At 46.0% G+C, this 15,991-nt stretch overlaps 1 protein-coding gene across 1 annotated transcript in view; it reads left to right on the top strand.

Annotated features, from left to right (window-relative positions):
- The first annotated feature begins 325 nt into the window (after positions 1 to 325).
- SEPTIN6 (septin 6) overlaps positions 326 to 15,991 on the top strand; it is a 92,128-nt gene continuing 76,462 nt past the window's right edge. Inside the window, exon 1 of the mRNA XM_049767620.1 lies at positions 326 to 436. The gene's annotated coding sequence lies outside the window, so the exon portion shown is untranslated. The remainder of the gene's footprint in view (positions 437 to 15,991) is intronic.

A 15,991-nucleotide genomic window follows, 5' to 3' on the forward strand; every position in this document is an offset into this window, starting at 1 on the left:
GCTGAATACCTGGGCTCATGGACTGGAAAAGCATCCAAGAGCCTTTGCCTGGAGAAATGAGAAATGAACCTTTGATGGCTTGTCAGCATATTTGATTTGATTTTGGGGTTTGGGGGCCACACCCAGTGGTGCTCAGGGCTTACTCCTGGCTTTGCACTCAGGGATGATTCCTGGCAGAGCTCGGGAGACCATCTGGGCTGCTGGGGATGGAACCCCAGACTGACTGCATGCCAGGCAAGCAACCCTACCCACTGTGCTATCACTCGAGCCCCTGTGAGCATATTTTAATATTCGCTCCTCTCTCCCACTCCTCCACCTTAGGGCGAAGGTTGCAGAACTGTCCCCCTGGCTGGACACGTGGGGTTTGACAGCTTGCCTGACCAGCTGGTGAATAAGTCAGTGAGCCAGGGCTTCTGCTTCAACATCCTGTGTGTGGGTGAGTATTTCCATAGCAGGAAATTCGATTCCAGAAGATGGAGCCTTCATGGCTGGATGTGGCTTTGCAGGTAATTAGGTTAAATAATGTGTCATTCCACAGCTATTGGCAAGATCAGTTCTCTCACTCCCCTCCCCTCCTTTGATGGCTCTGTTGGATTTTTTTTGTTTCTGTGTTGACAGTGCCCTGGGGAATAATTGAACCTAGGGCCTCTGGTGGCACAGCTTCAAGCCAAGCACTCTGCTGGTGAACTCCATTCCCTCCCTACCTCTGTTTATTATTATTTTTGATTCTGGGGCCACACACAGATGGTGGTGCAAGGGCTTAGTCCTGGTTCTTTGCTCATGGTTCTTTGTGATGCTGGGAACCCAGGTTAGGTTGGCTATGTGCAAGGCAAACTCCCCCCACCCCACACACTGTGCTATTTCTCTGACCCATTTTTTGTTTTGGAGGCCACACTTAAGGACTTAATACTGGGTGTCTGTTTAGGGATCATTCCTGCCAGGACTGGGGGGGGGGGGCAATAGGCAGGCTAGGCACCAAACTTAGGTCGGCCATGTGCAAGGTAAGCTCCTGACCCACTATACTATTGCTTCAGCTCTCCTTCCTTCCTTCCTTCCTTCCTTCCTTCCTTCCTTCCTTCCTTCCTTCCTTCCTTCCTTCCTTCCTTCCTTCCTTCCTTCCTTCCTTCCTTCCTTCCTTCCTTCCTTCCTTCCTTCCTTCCTTCCTTCCTTCCTTCCTCCCTCCCTCCCTCCCTCCCTCCCTCCCTCCCTCCCTCCCTCCCTCCCTCCCTCCTTCCTTCCTTCCTTCCTTCCTTCCTTCCTTCCTTCCTTCCTTCCTTCCTTCCTTCCTTCCTCCCTCCCTCCCTCCCTCCCTTCCTTCTTTTCTCCCTTCCTCCCTCCCTCCCTTCTTTCCTCCCTCCCTCTCTCCCTCCCTTCCTTCCTTCAGCCAGCTAAAATGGGTGGCACCCAGTGGAAATTTGGGGAGGGACCTGGTTGCTAAGCACTTACTTTCAAGTTCTTTTGATTGCAGGAAATGGGGAGCCAGGGTAGGAGTGAGAAGGGAGAGTTTCTGTACCAATACGTGTGCCCAGTAGCTGTGGGTAGTTGTTAGGGCTGGATTTCCTCAGCAGCACTGCAATGCTTGGTGCCCTTGTCTTGATCCCGCCTCCCTGTGCAGCAATTGCATGGCTGTGTGTAAAGCTCTTTCCTTCCCTTTAAGTACATCTCTGCCTGGATCTTTAGTCTCTAATGTGGTGGGGAGGTCCATTTTCATCATTCCTGTACTAATCACAGCACAGAGAGTTTATTGCTGTTTTTGTTTGTTTATTTTTGTTTTGGGGCCAAACCCAGTGGTACTCAGGGGTTACTACTGGCTCTGCACTCAGAAATTGCTCCTGGCAGGCTGGGGGACCATATGGGATGCTGGGAATCAAACCGTGGTCTGTCCTAGGTCAGCCGTGTGCAAAGCAAAAGCCCTACCGCTGTGCTATCCCTCAGGCCCCAGACTTTATTACTGTTTGTGAAGTAAACCAATGACTTAACCCCAGAAGACCCACTCATACTTGTCAAACACTTTCCCCTGTTAGTCCTTTGGCTTCTCCCCAGAACCTGTGCAGTGTGCCAGAGTGAATAGCATTGAACACCCAAAGACACTGGAGAAAAAGGGCTTTGCCTGAGGCTAGAGGCCAGAGGAGGATCTAAGTCTGGCCAACCACACTGTCCCTCGCTTTGCTTCTGCAATTTTTGCCAGCAACATCTCTTGAGTGCAGAAAAACACTTTATAAGTGGTCAAGCACCAATTAAAGAACTAAGAAGGACACTGGTTCTTGACTTTTTTGTTTGGGGCCACACACAGCGGTGCCCAAAGTTTACTCCTAGCTCTGAACCAGGAATTACTCTGGGTGTGTGCTTGGGGGAACATATGGCTTGCTGAGGAATGTAACCCGGGTCGGTTATGTGCAATACAAGTGTCCTACATGCTATATTTTCTCTGGCCCTGGTTCTTGACACTTTTAGTGCATTTGTGCATGTATTGCTTTGGATGGAACCCAGGAAAACACATGCAGAACATACTTTGAACAGCAGAGCCACAACCTAGGCCCTTTCTTGACACTCTTTCATGATTCCAGATATAGAAAATAAGCCAATTTTGCATATCATTTCCCTAATAGCACAGTAAAGACATACCTGCATATTTTCATTTTTTGTGGGGGTGTCACACCCCATGGTTATCAGGGCTCACTCCTGGAAGGGGTCAGAGACTGTGTGAGGTACAGAGGATTGAACCCAGGTTGTTTGTATCCAAGGCAAATGCCTTACCTGCTGTATTTTCTCTAGTCTCATAACCGCATATTTCCAGTGCCCTACTCTCAAACCATAATGAACATATAAATAAATATTCAAATATATTCAAATAAAGTCCATTTTTACGCTGGCTGGAAGACTCCAACACTTTTGCTAATTGCCTTTTCTTATTTTTGTTAGAGCATATGGGAAACTCATTCATGGCTCAGTGCAGCATTACAGCAGACTGGCTATTTTTTTAAATCATTTTTAAACGTAGACTTGATTTCTGTTTTCTAACTAGGGCAGCTCATTTGCTTGGACTCTTGATTTTTTTTCCTTCTCCATTCTCAGCACTCATTTTTAGATCATTTTTTCCTGCAGGAGAATAAGGTCACACTCAAGGACAAATAGAGAAGAACAGCAAAGCCACTTCTAAATAAGGATGACAAGCAGGCAGCTAGGCATACCCACTTGCTAAATAGTCTGGTCCCACATCATCTGAAGCCTCTGAGATGAATATGCAGGCTCCCCCAAATCCCACATTAGGGTTCTTTAGCATCCAGATCTCAGATGTTTATACTTGCAGTGTGAATTGTCTACTCACTATTACGATGATCTACTAGTAAGTGAGGGAGACAAAAATAAGTAGAAAGCATGTTCAGGGGCCGGAGAGATAGCATGGAGGTAGGGCGTTTGCCTTGCATGCAGAAGGACGGTGGTTTGAATCCCGGCATCCCATATGGTCCCCCGAGCCTGCCAGGAGCAATTTCTGAGTGTAGAGCCAGGAGTAACCCCTGAGCGCTGCCGGGTGTGACTCCCTCAAAAAAAAAAAAAAAAGCATGTTCAACTTGAAGATCGAATGCCTTATCCCCCATTTAACTCATACAAATCTGCCATCTTGGGCTGATGGCCAACTCATTGCACATAATATTTGATTACCGAAAACTTACACAAACACAAACATATTGGCTTCCCTTGACATTCTTCCCAGAGCTCAGTGTGATATGTACTTTCATGGAGATGAGAACTGAAATGACAGACTCCTCTAAGCCACCTTTCCTTCTAGTGCATTTGTGTCCTAGCACTGCTGATAGAAGGAGGTTCTACAAATTCCTGGGCTCTCACATGACAGAAGTGTCGAAGCAGAGCCAGAGTGATAGAGAGTACAGTGGGTAGGGTGTTTGTCCCGCACACAGCCAACCCAGGTTCAGCTCCTTGCATCCCATCTGGAGCCCTGTGCACCGGTAGGAGTAATTCCTGAGTACAGAATCAGGAGTAACAGAAATCTCTGTTATTGGGGGGAATATTGCATTTCTATTTTTTTTTTGGTCACACCCGGTGGTGCTCAGGGGTTACTCCTGGCTGTCTGCTCAAAAATAGCACGTGGGACCATATGGGACACCGGGATTCGAACCAACCACCTTAGGTCCTGGATCGGCTGCTTGCAAGGCAAACACCGCTGTGCTATCTCTCCGGGCCTGCACTTCTTTTAAGATGTTACCAATTGGTTGTACTGTATAGATTTAATAATGATTGAAACCCTTTAACAACTCTTTGTAAGTTTTTTTTTTTTGGTTTTTGGGTCACACCTGGCAGCTCTCAGGGGTTACTCCTGGCTCTGGCTCAGAAATCACCCCTGGCAGGCACAGGGGACCATCTGGGATGCCGGGATTCGAACCACCATTCTTCTGCATGAAAGGCAAACGCTTTACCTCCATGCTATCTCTCCGGCCCCAACTCTTTGTAAATTTTAACTCATTTTAGTTGATTTGCAGTAATATTTACATAGGAATTGATTTTATGAATGTAGTAGAAAATGTGCTGTATTTTGATAAAATTCATTTATTGTATGCATGTTGTAATCTCTTTAAAAAAGAATGACAAACGGCTTTTTTAAAAAAAAAAAAACTGAGCTGGAATTACTTAACTGTCTAGAAAGTAGTGGAAAGGAAATCCTCTCATATCCCCGCAAGGAGTCACTTCTCTTCTTGCCACACTTGTCAAGTTGCAGGACGGCTGCCGTGATAGTGTCCTGCCTTATTCTGCATCCATCACAGGTACTAGGCTGAACCCCCAATGAGGCTGAAATGATTTTCCTCAGCCCTAAGCTGAAACAATCTGCAGCCGACTACATCTTGCTCTCTGGCTGCACTAACCACCCTGTCTCTGCTCCCCCAGGTCCCAATTTGGACCAAGGTCAAGTGTGCTTCGACTTTGAGAGGCTCAAAGGCTGCAATCTGAACCCAGCCTTGGTGCTAGAGCCTGTCACCACCTTTGTGATGGGATCAGTTTCAGGCTGCTGAAGGTGACCTTTTCTGTCGCAAGACCTTGGGGTGACCACACTTTGGTGCTTATTGTCGGTACCTCTCACTGTTACTAAGTAATTTTTATAAAACAGTTCTCTTTATATATGTTTAGATATACATATAAAAGGGGAATTATTTCTATGAGTTAAAGTTATATAAATTATACCTCAGACTATAAATAGGAAATGTTTGATATAGCATATGAGATAATATATTTCTAGAAAATATAACTTATAGAAAAGACTTTAGATCATAAAGAAAATCAAGATATAAGTATTCTGTATCTGGGGCCAGTGAAGTGGCACAGGCAGCCTTGTGTTTGCCTTGTGTGCACTAACCTAGGATCCCCTGTCGTCCCACCCATATGGTCCCCCAAGCCAGGGGCAATTTCTGAGTGCATAGCCAGGAGTAACCCCTGAGCATCAAAAACCAAAAAAAAAAAGATATAAGTATTCTGAATCAAAGTAAATATATACATATAATCAAAAGCAAATCTGTGGCCAGAGTGATAGCATAGGAATGAACCCTGAGCGTAGAACCAGGAGTAACCCCTAAAATTTGTCAGGTGTGACCCAACCCCCCTCCACAAAAAAGAAAAAAAAAAGAAATTACTCCGGGCAGACTCAGGACCATATGGGGTTGGGGTTGAACCTGGGGTAGCCACATGCAATGGAAATGCCTACCTGCTGTTCTATTGCTCCAGCCCCTGACAGAACATTTTAATGGAAAAACATTTTTTTTTGTTTTTTTGGGCCACACCTGGCGGCACTAATAGTCACTCCTGGCTCTGCACTCAGAAATTGCTCCTGTCTCCCTTGGGGGACCATATGGAATGCCAGGAATCGAACCCGGGTCTGTTCTGGGTCAGCAGGAGCATTTAAGACAAACGTCCTACACTGTGCTATCATTCTGGTCTCAAAAGTATTTTTTTTAATCTTAAATAGTGTTTATCCTGTGCTAAGCTACTGTTCAATAGATAGAACCCTGGCAAAGAGAATCCCTGACATTCATATGTGTGTATACACGTGTGCTTGCTAGTCTGCAGGGATTGAAAGAACATGTTTATGAAGCCAGAGCCCAATCTGATGAAAAAGCATCCATAAGTGGCATCTACTGTGATTATCTGTGGACAGCAAGGCACATGGCTGTGATCATTTCATCACAAAATCTCACCAACAAAATGTCTGTGATTGACAATAATTAGGGAGGTTAATTAGGGAGGTCCCCCTTTCCCCATTAAAAATCCCCTCACTTTTCTCTTTCACTGCGGTGGCTGTAGCCAAGCCATCCGTGGATGACAGGCTTCAGAAGAGCCTCGCCTCCAGTGTCCTTCTGCGTGACAGCAAGCTAAGGGCTGGACCCCAACAAAACTAATGAAATAACCCATGCAAACCCACGTCAGCAGATCCGGAATCTGATGAATGAGCTGATAATTCAGAAGCCTGTGACTTTCCATTCCCAGGCTTGATGCTGGAAGAACAATTTGCCACCCCATAAGGCTGGCATAATATGGGCATAATTAAGCTCAAAGGGACTGCCATTGCTGGATTGCCAGAGAAGGTAACCTGAATGAGGAGGATTCTATGCTGGCTACTCAGACCATAGCAGGAATCTAAGAAGATGAACCTGCCAAGTGTACCTGAAACTGAAGGGAAACAATTATTTAAAAACAGGAGAATTCTCAGGAAACATATCCACAAGCTGAAAGCAGTCTGAGGAAGCAAACAGGCACTCGGGAAAAAATTCACTTCAGGTGAAGAAAGGAGGAAGGCCTACAGACTATCCGAGGAGGAGGATTCCAAGAAATGAACAGCTCAAAAAATAAGATTTTTCTTGTTTGTACACTGGGGTCTCCATTGCTGTTGATCTTTGAATAAGCAAGACTGCAAAATTAAAAAGAATAAAAACATTGTCGGAGCTGGTAGTAGAGCAAGGGTAGGACCTTTGCTTTGCGTGTGCACCTCGCCATAAAACACTATCAGTTACTAGAGAGATAGTATAGGGGGTAAAACACCCACCTTGCATGTAGCCAACCTGGATTCAGTCCCTGCCACGATCTGAGCACAGAGTCCTTAAAGCCTTGAGTACTGTCTGGTATGTCCCAGAAAATAAAACTATGTGCTAAGAGATAGTACCACCTGAAGGGAAGGGTGCATGCTTGCATGTCACTCACCCAGGTTTAATCCCCAATATCACCTCTGATCCCGCAAACTGTCAGAAATTTATCCTCAAGTGCAGAGCCAGGAGTTAAGTCTTGTGTGCAGCTCAAAATCCCAAACCCCCCCCAAATCACTCAGCCTCTAGAATAGTGCCTAACTAAGCCCAGGTCTTGGAGAGTTGGAGACAGCAGCACCAATGTTTTGGGGCTCTTTGCTTTATCTGATTCGGGGAGAACACCAAAGGAATGTTCTCTGAATGTGCCTGGAAACAGCACAAAGGGTCACCATGATAATATTGACTTTGAAGCTGCTCAGGATTCCAGGCTCAGTTGGGCTCTGCTGAACTGGGAGGAGGAGGTTTATGCCTACAAGATAAGCAGAATTTGGGGGGTGTTGGTTTTGTTTGAGGCCCATAATCCAGTGCTGGGGTCTACTCCTGACTCATTACTAGGGTGGGGACATTGCTCTCATTCCCAAGCATAGTGTTGAAGGGAGGCCAAATGGTGCCAGGGATGGAACCCAGGCCTCGTGCAAAGCCCTGTGCTCCAGTCCACTGAGCTCTGTCCTGGCCCAGGAGAAGGGGTAATAAGGCTCATGGTGGAGTATGGGTAGAGTGGCTGAATCCATAGATCAGGCTCCTTGGGGCTCTGTCTTGGGGAACTGCTGTTATACATGTGTCAGAGCAACATTGATCTTTGGTGGTGTCGTGGTGAAGGCCTGACAACCCTCTCTTGGGAATTCAGTCATTGTTTATTAATTCCCACCATATTGTCATCACTCTCTCCATAGTGGATGTGATGAAAGCTGCTGAGGGGTGGCAGGGAGCCAAGTGCACTGGTTTAAATCTGCCATAGTACACATGTCCTAGCAGAAGAGGACAAAGTCACAAAGTCAAGCATCATTTTGACTGTCTCCAGTGCTTTCTTAGCCACCTGAGCTTCTAGAGAGTTCTTTTGTTTTGAACACATCCCTGCTGAACTCTGAACCCTTGCTCAGTTTATTTCAGAACATGTGAACATGAGTTGCTGGAGAGCAGGGCTTGAAGCTACCTAGTGTATGACAGAACTGTGCCTTTTTATTTATTAATTTTGGTCCACCTCTGGCTATGCTCAAGGCTTACTCCTGGCTCTGTGCTCAGGAATCACTCTTGCACATGGGCTACCATATGGGATTCTGGGGATCAAACCTGGGTTGATCACACGCAAGACAAACACCCTACCTGCTGTACTATCACTCTAGCTCATGCCTGGTTCTTCTTAGATGCCTCGTCACTGTCTATTGAATACCTGAATGAACCAACCCAGCATGCCTATGGGGGTGCACAGCAGATCTTGGTTTGAAGCCTGAGCTTCAGGATCAGACTACATGTGTGTGCAAATAGTGACCGAGTTACAATACTACTTGGTGGACCTGCACTAGGGTCATATTAGATGTAGAAGGTAGAGGCTCAGAGGCTCAGGACCTACGGCAAGTCACCTGTCTAGGAAGTGGCTTGGAAAATCCACCTGTAAATCAAGGACAAGTTATATCTATGGCTCATGCATATTGTAGGGTATGTGAGAAAAACTGCTGCATATTGGTGACAGGGTATGGCAGATGGCAAGAGCATCATAGCCATTGCTAATTGGAGGGGTGTTGATTTGGGGAATACACTTTGTGGTGGTAAGGGCTTACTTCTGGCTCTGTGTTCGGGGATCACTCCTGGTGTTTACTCCTGGGGACCATCTGTGATGCCATGAATTGAACTGGGGTTGGCTGTGTGAGAAGCAAGTGCCTTCACCCCTGTACTCTCCCTCCATCATTTTGTTTTAGTTTTGTTTTGAACCACACCTAGAGCTTATTTCCTGCCTCTGTGCTCTGGAATCACTCCTAGCAGGACTTGGGGGAACTATATGAGATGCTTGAAATGGAACCAAGGTCAGCTATGTGCAAGGCAAGTGCCCTACCTGCTGTCCTAGCTCTCTGTCCCTCCTTCTATGTAATAAAGGAAATTTTTTCAAATTAGGTGCAGAACACTGACTGCGTGAAGCTAAGAGAGGAAATGACTTAAGAAGGCTTAAGAACCTCTGAGGGCGGGAAGATGATTGACCCCTGGGGACTCCTCAGGTTTCCTGTTGGAATCTCCTGCCAAGTCTCTCCACCTTCCAGTGGAATTTGCTGCTCCATGAGACCTAGTGATCACACGCAAGACAGTGCCAAGGCGGTGTGGGAAGGGACAGCATCTTAGGCTTAAGCTGGACCTTCACCAGTCATGAGAATGGGGTGCCCTGCCCTCATACTGATGGCAAACCTGGCCTGGAGCCATAACTTTTCTGTCCCATGCTCTATCTTAATTGCCCCATTCCTTAGACACACCCACCCTGTTCTTGTCCCCAGCTCTTTGCACTGACAGGCTGGCCTGTGAGTCCTTTCTTCCATGGCCACTCTGCCCTGCCCTTCCTGCCTGGAGAGGTCTCTCTGGCTCTAGCTGTGCAAACAGCTGTGGAAACCTCCACTGCACAGATGCATTTGTGGAAGCACCCCCTTCATGCCCTTGTGTTTGTGCATTTGTGTGTGTGAGAGAGAAAGACAGAGAGACAGACACAGAGACAAACAAACTCTCTAGCTTGGCTAAATTGGTTCCTTCCCATAGACTCCAACTCACCTAATTTCGCCCTCCCCCCACTTTGAACACAAACAGTCCCTGATCCTGTTTCTTTGGGGGAGAGAAAATGGGGGGTCTCCAATCTGCGAGAATGTTTGCTACTATTAGGTAGATCAGACAGACCCTGATGAATAGCATGATGGGTGTAGGGAGGAACCATTTGCCAGCACCCCAGCAGTGAACCGTATGAGTCAGACCTGGCTATGAATTGTGTGTGTGTGTGTGTGTGTGTGTGTGTGTTGTACTGTGAGATGTGGGTAGCCAAATTCAGTTGAATGTTCTCCTTGTTCTTTCCCTTCTTTTCTCCCTCGCCTCTCTTCATATCACTATTCTCTTTCCACCTCTTTTTACCCTCTTTTTTACTTTTATTTATCTAAAGAGCCATGTTTTTAAAAGCTACTGATATTTGAGTTTTAGGCATCTAATATTTCAACACTAATCCCACCACCAGTGCCAACTCCCATCACCAGCATCCCCATATCTGCTATGCCCCTGTCCCCACCCTCTGCCTGCCTCCTTGACAGGAACTTTGCCAGGTTTGGTGGTTTTAGCTTAGATCTCCTGTTCCCAGTATTGCTGTGTCTGTACTTTGGATTTATAGCTGTCCTATTGTCCCACACCACGAGTATGACTGAAACCCTGACCCCATTGCTTCCTTTCTCCTCTTCTACTTTCCTGTCTTGATTTCTTTTTCTTTGTTTTGTTTTGAGCCATACCCAGGGGTTTCTCTTGGCTCTACAATCAGGAATTGCTCCTGACGGATCTCAGGGTACCACATGAGATGCTGGGGATTGAAGCTAGATTGACTGCATGCAAGATTAGAGCCCTAAGTACCTATCGCTCTGCCCTCATCCCATTGATTTCCTTCTTTCTGTCTCTCCTCCCTAAATCTCCTTTTCTTTTTAATTGTATTACTGTGAATGTGAATTATAAACTCCTCCTTTCCTCTCTGAACTCTACTTTGATATCTCCACCCCCCTCTTTTTTCTCCCTCTTCTCCTCCCCTCTCTACCTCTTTCCTCTATTTTCAGGGGACACACCCAGCTATGCTCAAGAGTTAATCCTGGCTCTGTATTCGGGAATCACTCCTGGTGGTGCTCAGGGAGCCATATGAGATACCAGGGGGTTGAACTCAGATTGGCTACATGTAAGAAAAAGGCCCTACCCAGCTCATCTTCCCTGTATTTTCTTATTGGCATTTATTTTGGAGTTTGCCAATCCCAAGAGTGCCATTCCCAGTGGTTCTCAGCCAATGGGACCATTATTTCAGTGCCAGTGTCTGTGTATTTATTGTTCCTTAGAACTTTACAGTGCCAGGTGGGGAAACCCTAACATTTCTGAGCACCTCACCACAGTATGATTTATTTGGCCACTTCCTGCTTTTTGCTCTGACCCTCCCATCTCTCCTCCCTGTATCTCGATGCTCCTCCTCTGCTCTCTTCTCTCTCCCACTGACCTTTCTCTTAACTCACCCCTCTTTCTCTCAAGGGTGATCCTAGACAAGCTTTCCACCATAGAGACATCATTTCAAAATAGGGACCAGAGATATAGTGCTTGCCTTTTCATATAGCTGACCTGAGTTCTCACCCCCAGCATCCCTTTTGGTCTCCTGAGACCTGCCAGGAGTGATCCATGAGCATAGATAGAGTCTGGAGTAAACCCTGAGCACTGCCATGTGTGCTCAAAGAAAGAAAATCACTTCCAGTCAGGGAGAAATACAGACATTAAATTAACACACCATAGTATGAGAATAATACCCAGAGATAATAGAAACAAAGGCTAGGAGGACTGGTCCATGGTAAAATCTTGCCACAAAGATAGGGAGTGTAGTTAAGACAGAAAAGGGGGGCCCGGAGAGATAGCACAGCGGCGTTTGCCTTGCAAGCAGCCGATCCAGGACCAAAGGTGGTTGGTTCGAATCCCGGTGTCCCATATGGTCCCCCGTGCCTGCCAGGAGCTATTTCTGAGCAAACAGCCAGGAGTAACCCCTGAGCACTGCCTGGTGTGACCCAAAAAAAAAAAAAAGACAGAAAAGGGACACCACTGTGACAATGGTGATTAGAAATAGCACTCTGGACAAGAACTGGGTGCTGGAAGGAGGTAAAGTTATAGGCATGATACCTGGTGAAGAGATGGGTGCTCTATCATTGTACAAGTGAAACTCCATCTTTGTGCCTCAGTGATTCAATTAAAAAATTCATTCCCACAACTCATAGCTCATTACTTGGGATCAAAGGAGGGTGGCAGATACAAAGGAGACTCGCCTGTGGGTGGAGAGGAGTGAACTATTAACTCTTGCTGTTCATTGCTGTTGGGACAGGCCAGAACTTGCCGAGTGCAAACCCTCTCCCCACTGTGACAACAGGTCCATGCCACAGCATCAGAATTGGAGGAAGGGAAGTGGAAAGAAATGATGTAGATAGAATAGGGGGGAATCTGGATACTGGTTTCCCCCTCTCCCTGAAAGAACTTTGGTAAGTTTGGGACTATATTTCTTTTTTTTTTTTTTTTTTTTTTTGGCTTTTGGTTTTTGGGCCACACCCGGCATTGCTCACGGTTACTCCTGGCTGTCTGCTCAGAAATAGCTCCTGCAGGCACGGGGGACCATATGGAACACCGGGATTCGAACCAACCACCTTTGGTCCTGGATCGGCTGCTTGCAAGGCAAACACCAAACATCTCTCCGGGCCCGGGCTATATTTCTATGTGGGGGATGTGAGTGTTCTCAGACCCCAAAACAATGTTCTGTTTTTAGGGAAGATGTACCCAGCAGTGTTTAGGGCTTATTCCTGGCTCTGTGCTCAGGGATCACTCCTGATGGTGCTTGGTGGTCCTCTGTACTGTTGGGGATTGAACTTGGGTCAGCTGCATGCAAGACAAGCACCCTATTCACTTTACTATCTTTGGCTCCAAACAGATCCTTTTGGAGAGTGGGGAAACCAGTATCCAAAGAGCAGTAGGTGATGGGCAGTGGCTGACTGTGATCTGGATTCAATGTGACTCCATGGAGATGGGAAGCAGTGGGGAGGATGTCCCATTAGCTTGTGGCCTCTTGTCCCCCCATTTTTTAGGTCACACCTGGCAATGTGCAGGGGTTACTCCTGGCTCTTGGCTCAGAAATCACCCCTGGCAAGCTCACGGGGCCATATGGGATGCTGGGAATCAAACCACTCATTTTCCTGGGTCGGCTGCATGCAAGGCAAACACCCTACCACAGTTCTATCCCTCAGTCCCTGTTCTCTTATTTTGCCACCCATTTTCCTCTCATAGTCTAATTCTATACAGACTTCTGGGCTTTTGCCAGTGTTGTAATGAAATTTGCTTAATCAATCACACTGAAAACATTTTTTATTTTTTGGGTCACACCTGGCTGTGCTCATCTGTTATTCCTGGCTCTGCATTCAGAGATAACTCCTGGCGGTGCTAGAAGGATCTTATGGGGGTGTTGGGGATTGAACCCAGGTCATGGGCATGTAAGAAAAAAGTGCTTTGGAGAAGCACATGCTTTTTCTTGAGCATGCTACTCTTTCATCTCCCTTTCCTTCTTCAGAACCTCCAAATAAAACCTGTTTATATTTTTAAAACAGTAAGAATATTTAGTTATTTAATGTCAAGACAAACCACAACTGTATTTCTAAGCAGGTATAAAGAGTACTTTTTTGTTTGTTTTGGGGGCACACCAGTGATGCTTAGGGGTTACTCCTGACTTTGCACTCAGAAATTATTCCTGGCAGGAGAGGTGACCATATGGGATGCCAAGGATCACATCCTACTTACTGTGCTCCCAGAGCACTTTAAAAAAAAATTAGGGGCTGGAGTGGTGGTGCAAGCCATAAAGGCGTCTGCCTTGCTTACGCTAGCCTAGGACAGACCGAGGTTCAATACCCCAGTGTCCCATATGGTCCCCCAAGCCAGGAGCAATTCCTGAGCACATAACCAGGAGTAACCCCTGAGCGTCACTGGGTGTGACTCCCAAAAAAAGCGAACAAAAAAAATTTTTTAAAGAGGCCAGGGCGGTAGCACAACAGTAGGGCGCTTGCCTTGCACCAGCTGACCCAGGACAGACCTCGGTTTGATCCCCCGGCGTCACATATGGTCCCCCAAACCAGGAGTGATTTCTGAGTGCATAGCCAGGGGTAATCCCTGAGCGTCACTGGGTGTATCCCCCAAAAAAATGTAAAATAATTTTTTTAAAAAACAGTGATTTACAACATTATTGATAGTTGAGTTTTAGGTATATAAGATTTGAACACCAATTCCAACACTGGTGTCAACTCCCATCACCACTGCTCCCATAGGCCGCCATGCTCCCCGCCCCCCACCTGCCCCCTTAACAGACACAAGTTCAGTGGTGGCAGCTTTGGTCTCGTTTTCAGTGTTCTTGAGTCTGTTTTTGGGGTGTGTAGCTGTACCTCTCTCCCACATCACCAAGATAACCAATGGCTTCAGCCTTGTTCCCTCAGTACTTCCCTTTCTCCTCCTCTTTCTTCCCACCCTTCTTTCCTTCTCTGTTCTTCTCCCTAAGCTCTGGGGTCACAGATGATCTAGGCTTCCCCCTGTACTCCAAAATTCATTTCCTCATCCAGTTATTATATGACACAAATCAGTGAGATCATCCTGTGTTTGTCTTACTTCTGGTTTATTTCACACAATGTGATGTCTTCCAATTTCAACCATTGTGTATACATACCATATATCTTCATAATCATTCACTTATGGTTGGGCACCTAAAATAATTGCATATCTTAGCTATTATAATAAGTCAACAATGAATAATGGTGTGTATATGTGTACATTTGAATGAAAGCTTTGAAAGTCCTGGGGGTAGATACCCCAAAGTGAAATTGCTGGGTCAGATGACATCTCAGTTCTAAGTTTACTGAGAACCCTCCCTACTGTTTCCCATAGGGGTTGAACCAGACAGCATTCCCTCCAGCAATGGATGAGAGATCCCATTTTCATCACACCCCTGCCAGCACGGATTGTTCCTACTCTTTTTTGATATTTGCCATTCTCACTGGTGTGAGATATCTCATTGTTATTTTGATTTTGCTTTCCCTAAAGCAGTGCTTCTCAATTATTTTCTGTCATGCCCCCTAGGAAGAAGAAAACCTTTTTCTTGCCCCCCCACGTGACTGTAAATAGCATCTTTATTAACAAAAAAACTTTAACCTGCAAAACAAAAATAATATAAAATATTTTGCGCTGATATTTTCATCAGAGGTGATGTCTGGATTAATGGCCACAATGAGCATGTTTTGCAATGTATAGCTTTTCGAAGCAGGGTTAGAAGCAGGACACAGCAACTCTCAGCTCTAGAGACATACAGAGGCATAAACATGGGGCTTAGCTTGTTATGACAGTTTTTGTGGAGGTCAAAAGCGCCCCCCTTTACGGAGCCTCACGCCCTCCCTGGGGGGGCGCGCCCCACTATTTGAGAAGCACTGCCCTAAAGTGATAAGTGATGCTGTGCTTATTGGAGATGTGGTTTTTTTCTTCTGAGAAGTGTTTGTTTATTTCCTCTCCCCATTTCTGATAGGATTTTTGGATAGTTTTGTTTAGCTTTATGTATTCTTGATCTTAAACCTTTATCTGATTATTAAATGCAAATATTTCCCCATTCAGTTAGGCCCTTTTTGTTTTTTAGTCCATGTTTCTTTTGCCATGCAGAAACCTTTTAATTTGATGTAGTCCCATTTGTTTGTTTGTTTTTTTGTTTTGTTTTGTTTTTGGGCCACACCCGGCGGTGCTCAGGGGTTACTCCTGGCTGTCTGATCAGAAATAGCTCCTGGCAGGCACGGGGGACCATATGGGACACCGGGATTCGAACCAACCACCTTTGGTCCTAGATTGGCTGCTTGTCTCTCCGGGCCCTGTAGTCCCATTTGTTAATTTTATTGTCTTTGACAGTGGTGTTAGATCATTGAAGGCACCTTTGAGGTCCAAGTCTTGGAGTGTTCTGCCTATATTTTCCTCGATGTACTTTTTTGGTCAGATCTCAAGGTGTTTGATCCACTTTGAATTGGCTTTGTATAAGGTGTGAGATAGGGATCGAACTTTAATTTTTATTATTATTTTTTTATTTTTTGGTTTTTGGGCCACACCTGGCGGTAGTCAGGGGTTACTCCTGGCTCTGTGCTCAGAAATCGCTCCTGGCA

This window comes from Suncus etruscus, chromosome X (assembly GCF_024139225.1).
Source record: "Suncus etruscus isolate mSunEtr1 chromosome X, mSunEtr1.pri.cur, whole genome shotgun sequence".
NCBI lineage: Eukaryota > Metazoa > Chordata > Mammalia > Eulipotyphla > Soricidae > Suncus > Suncus etruscus.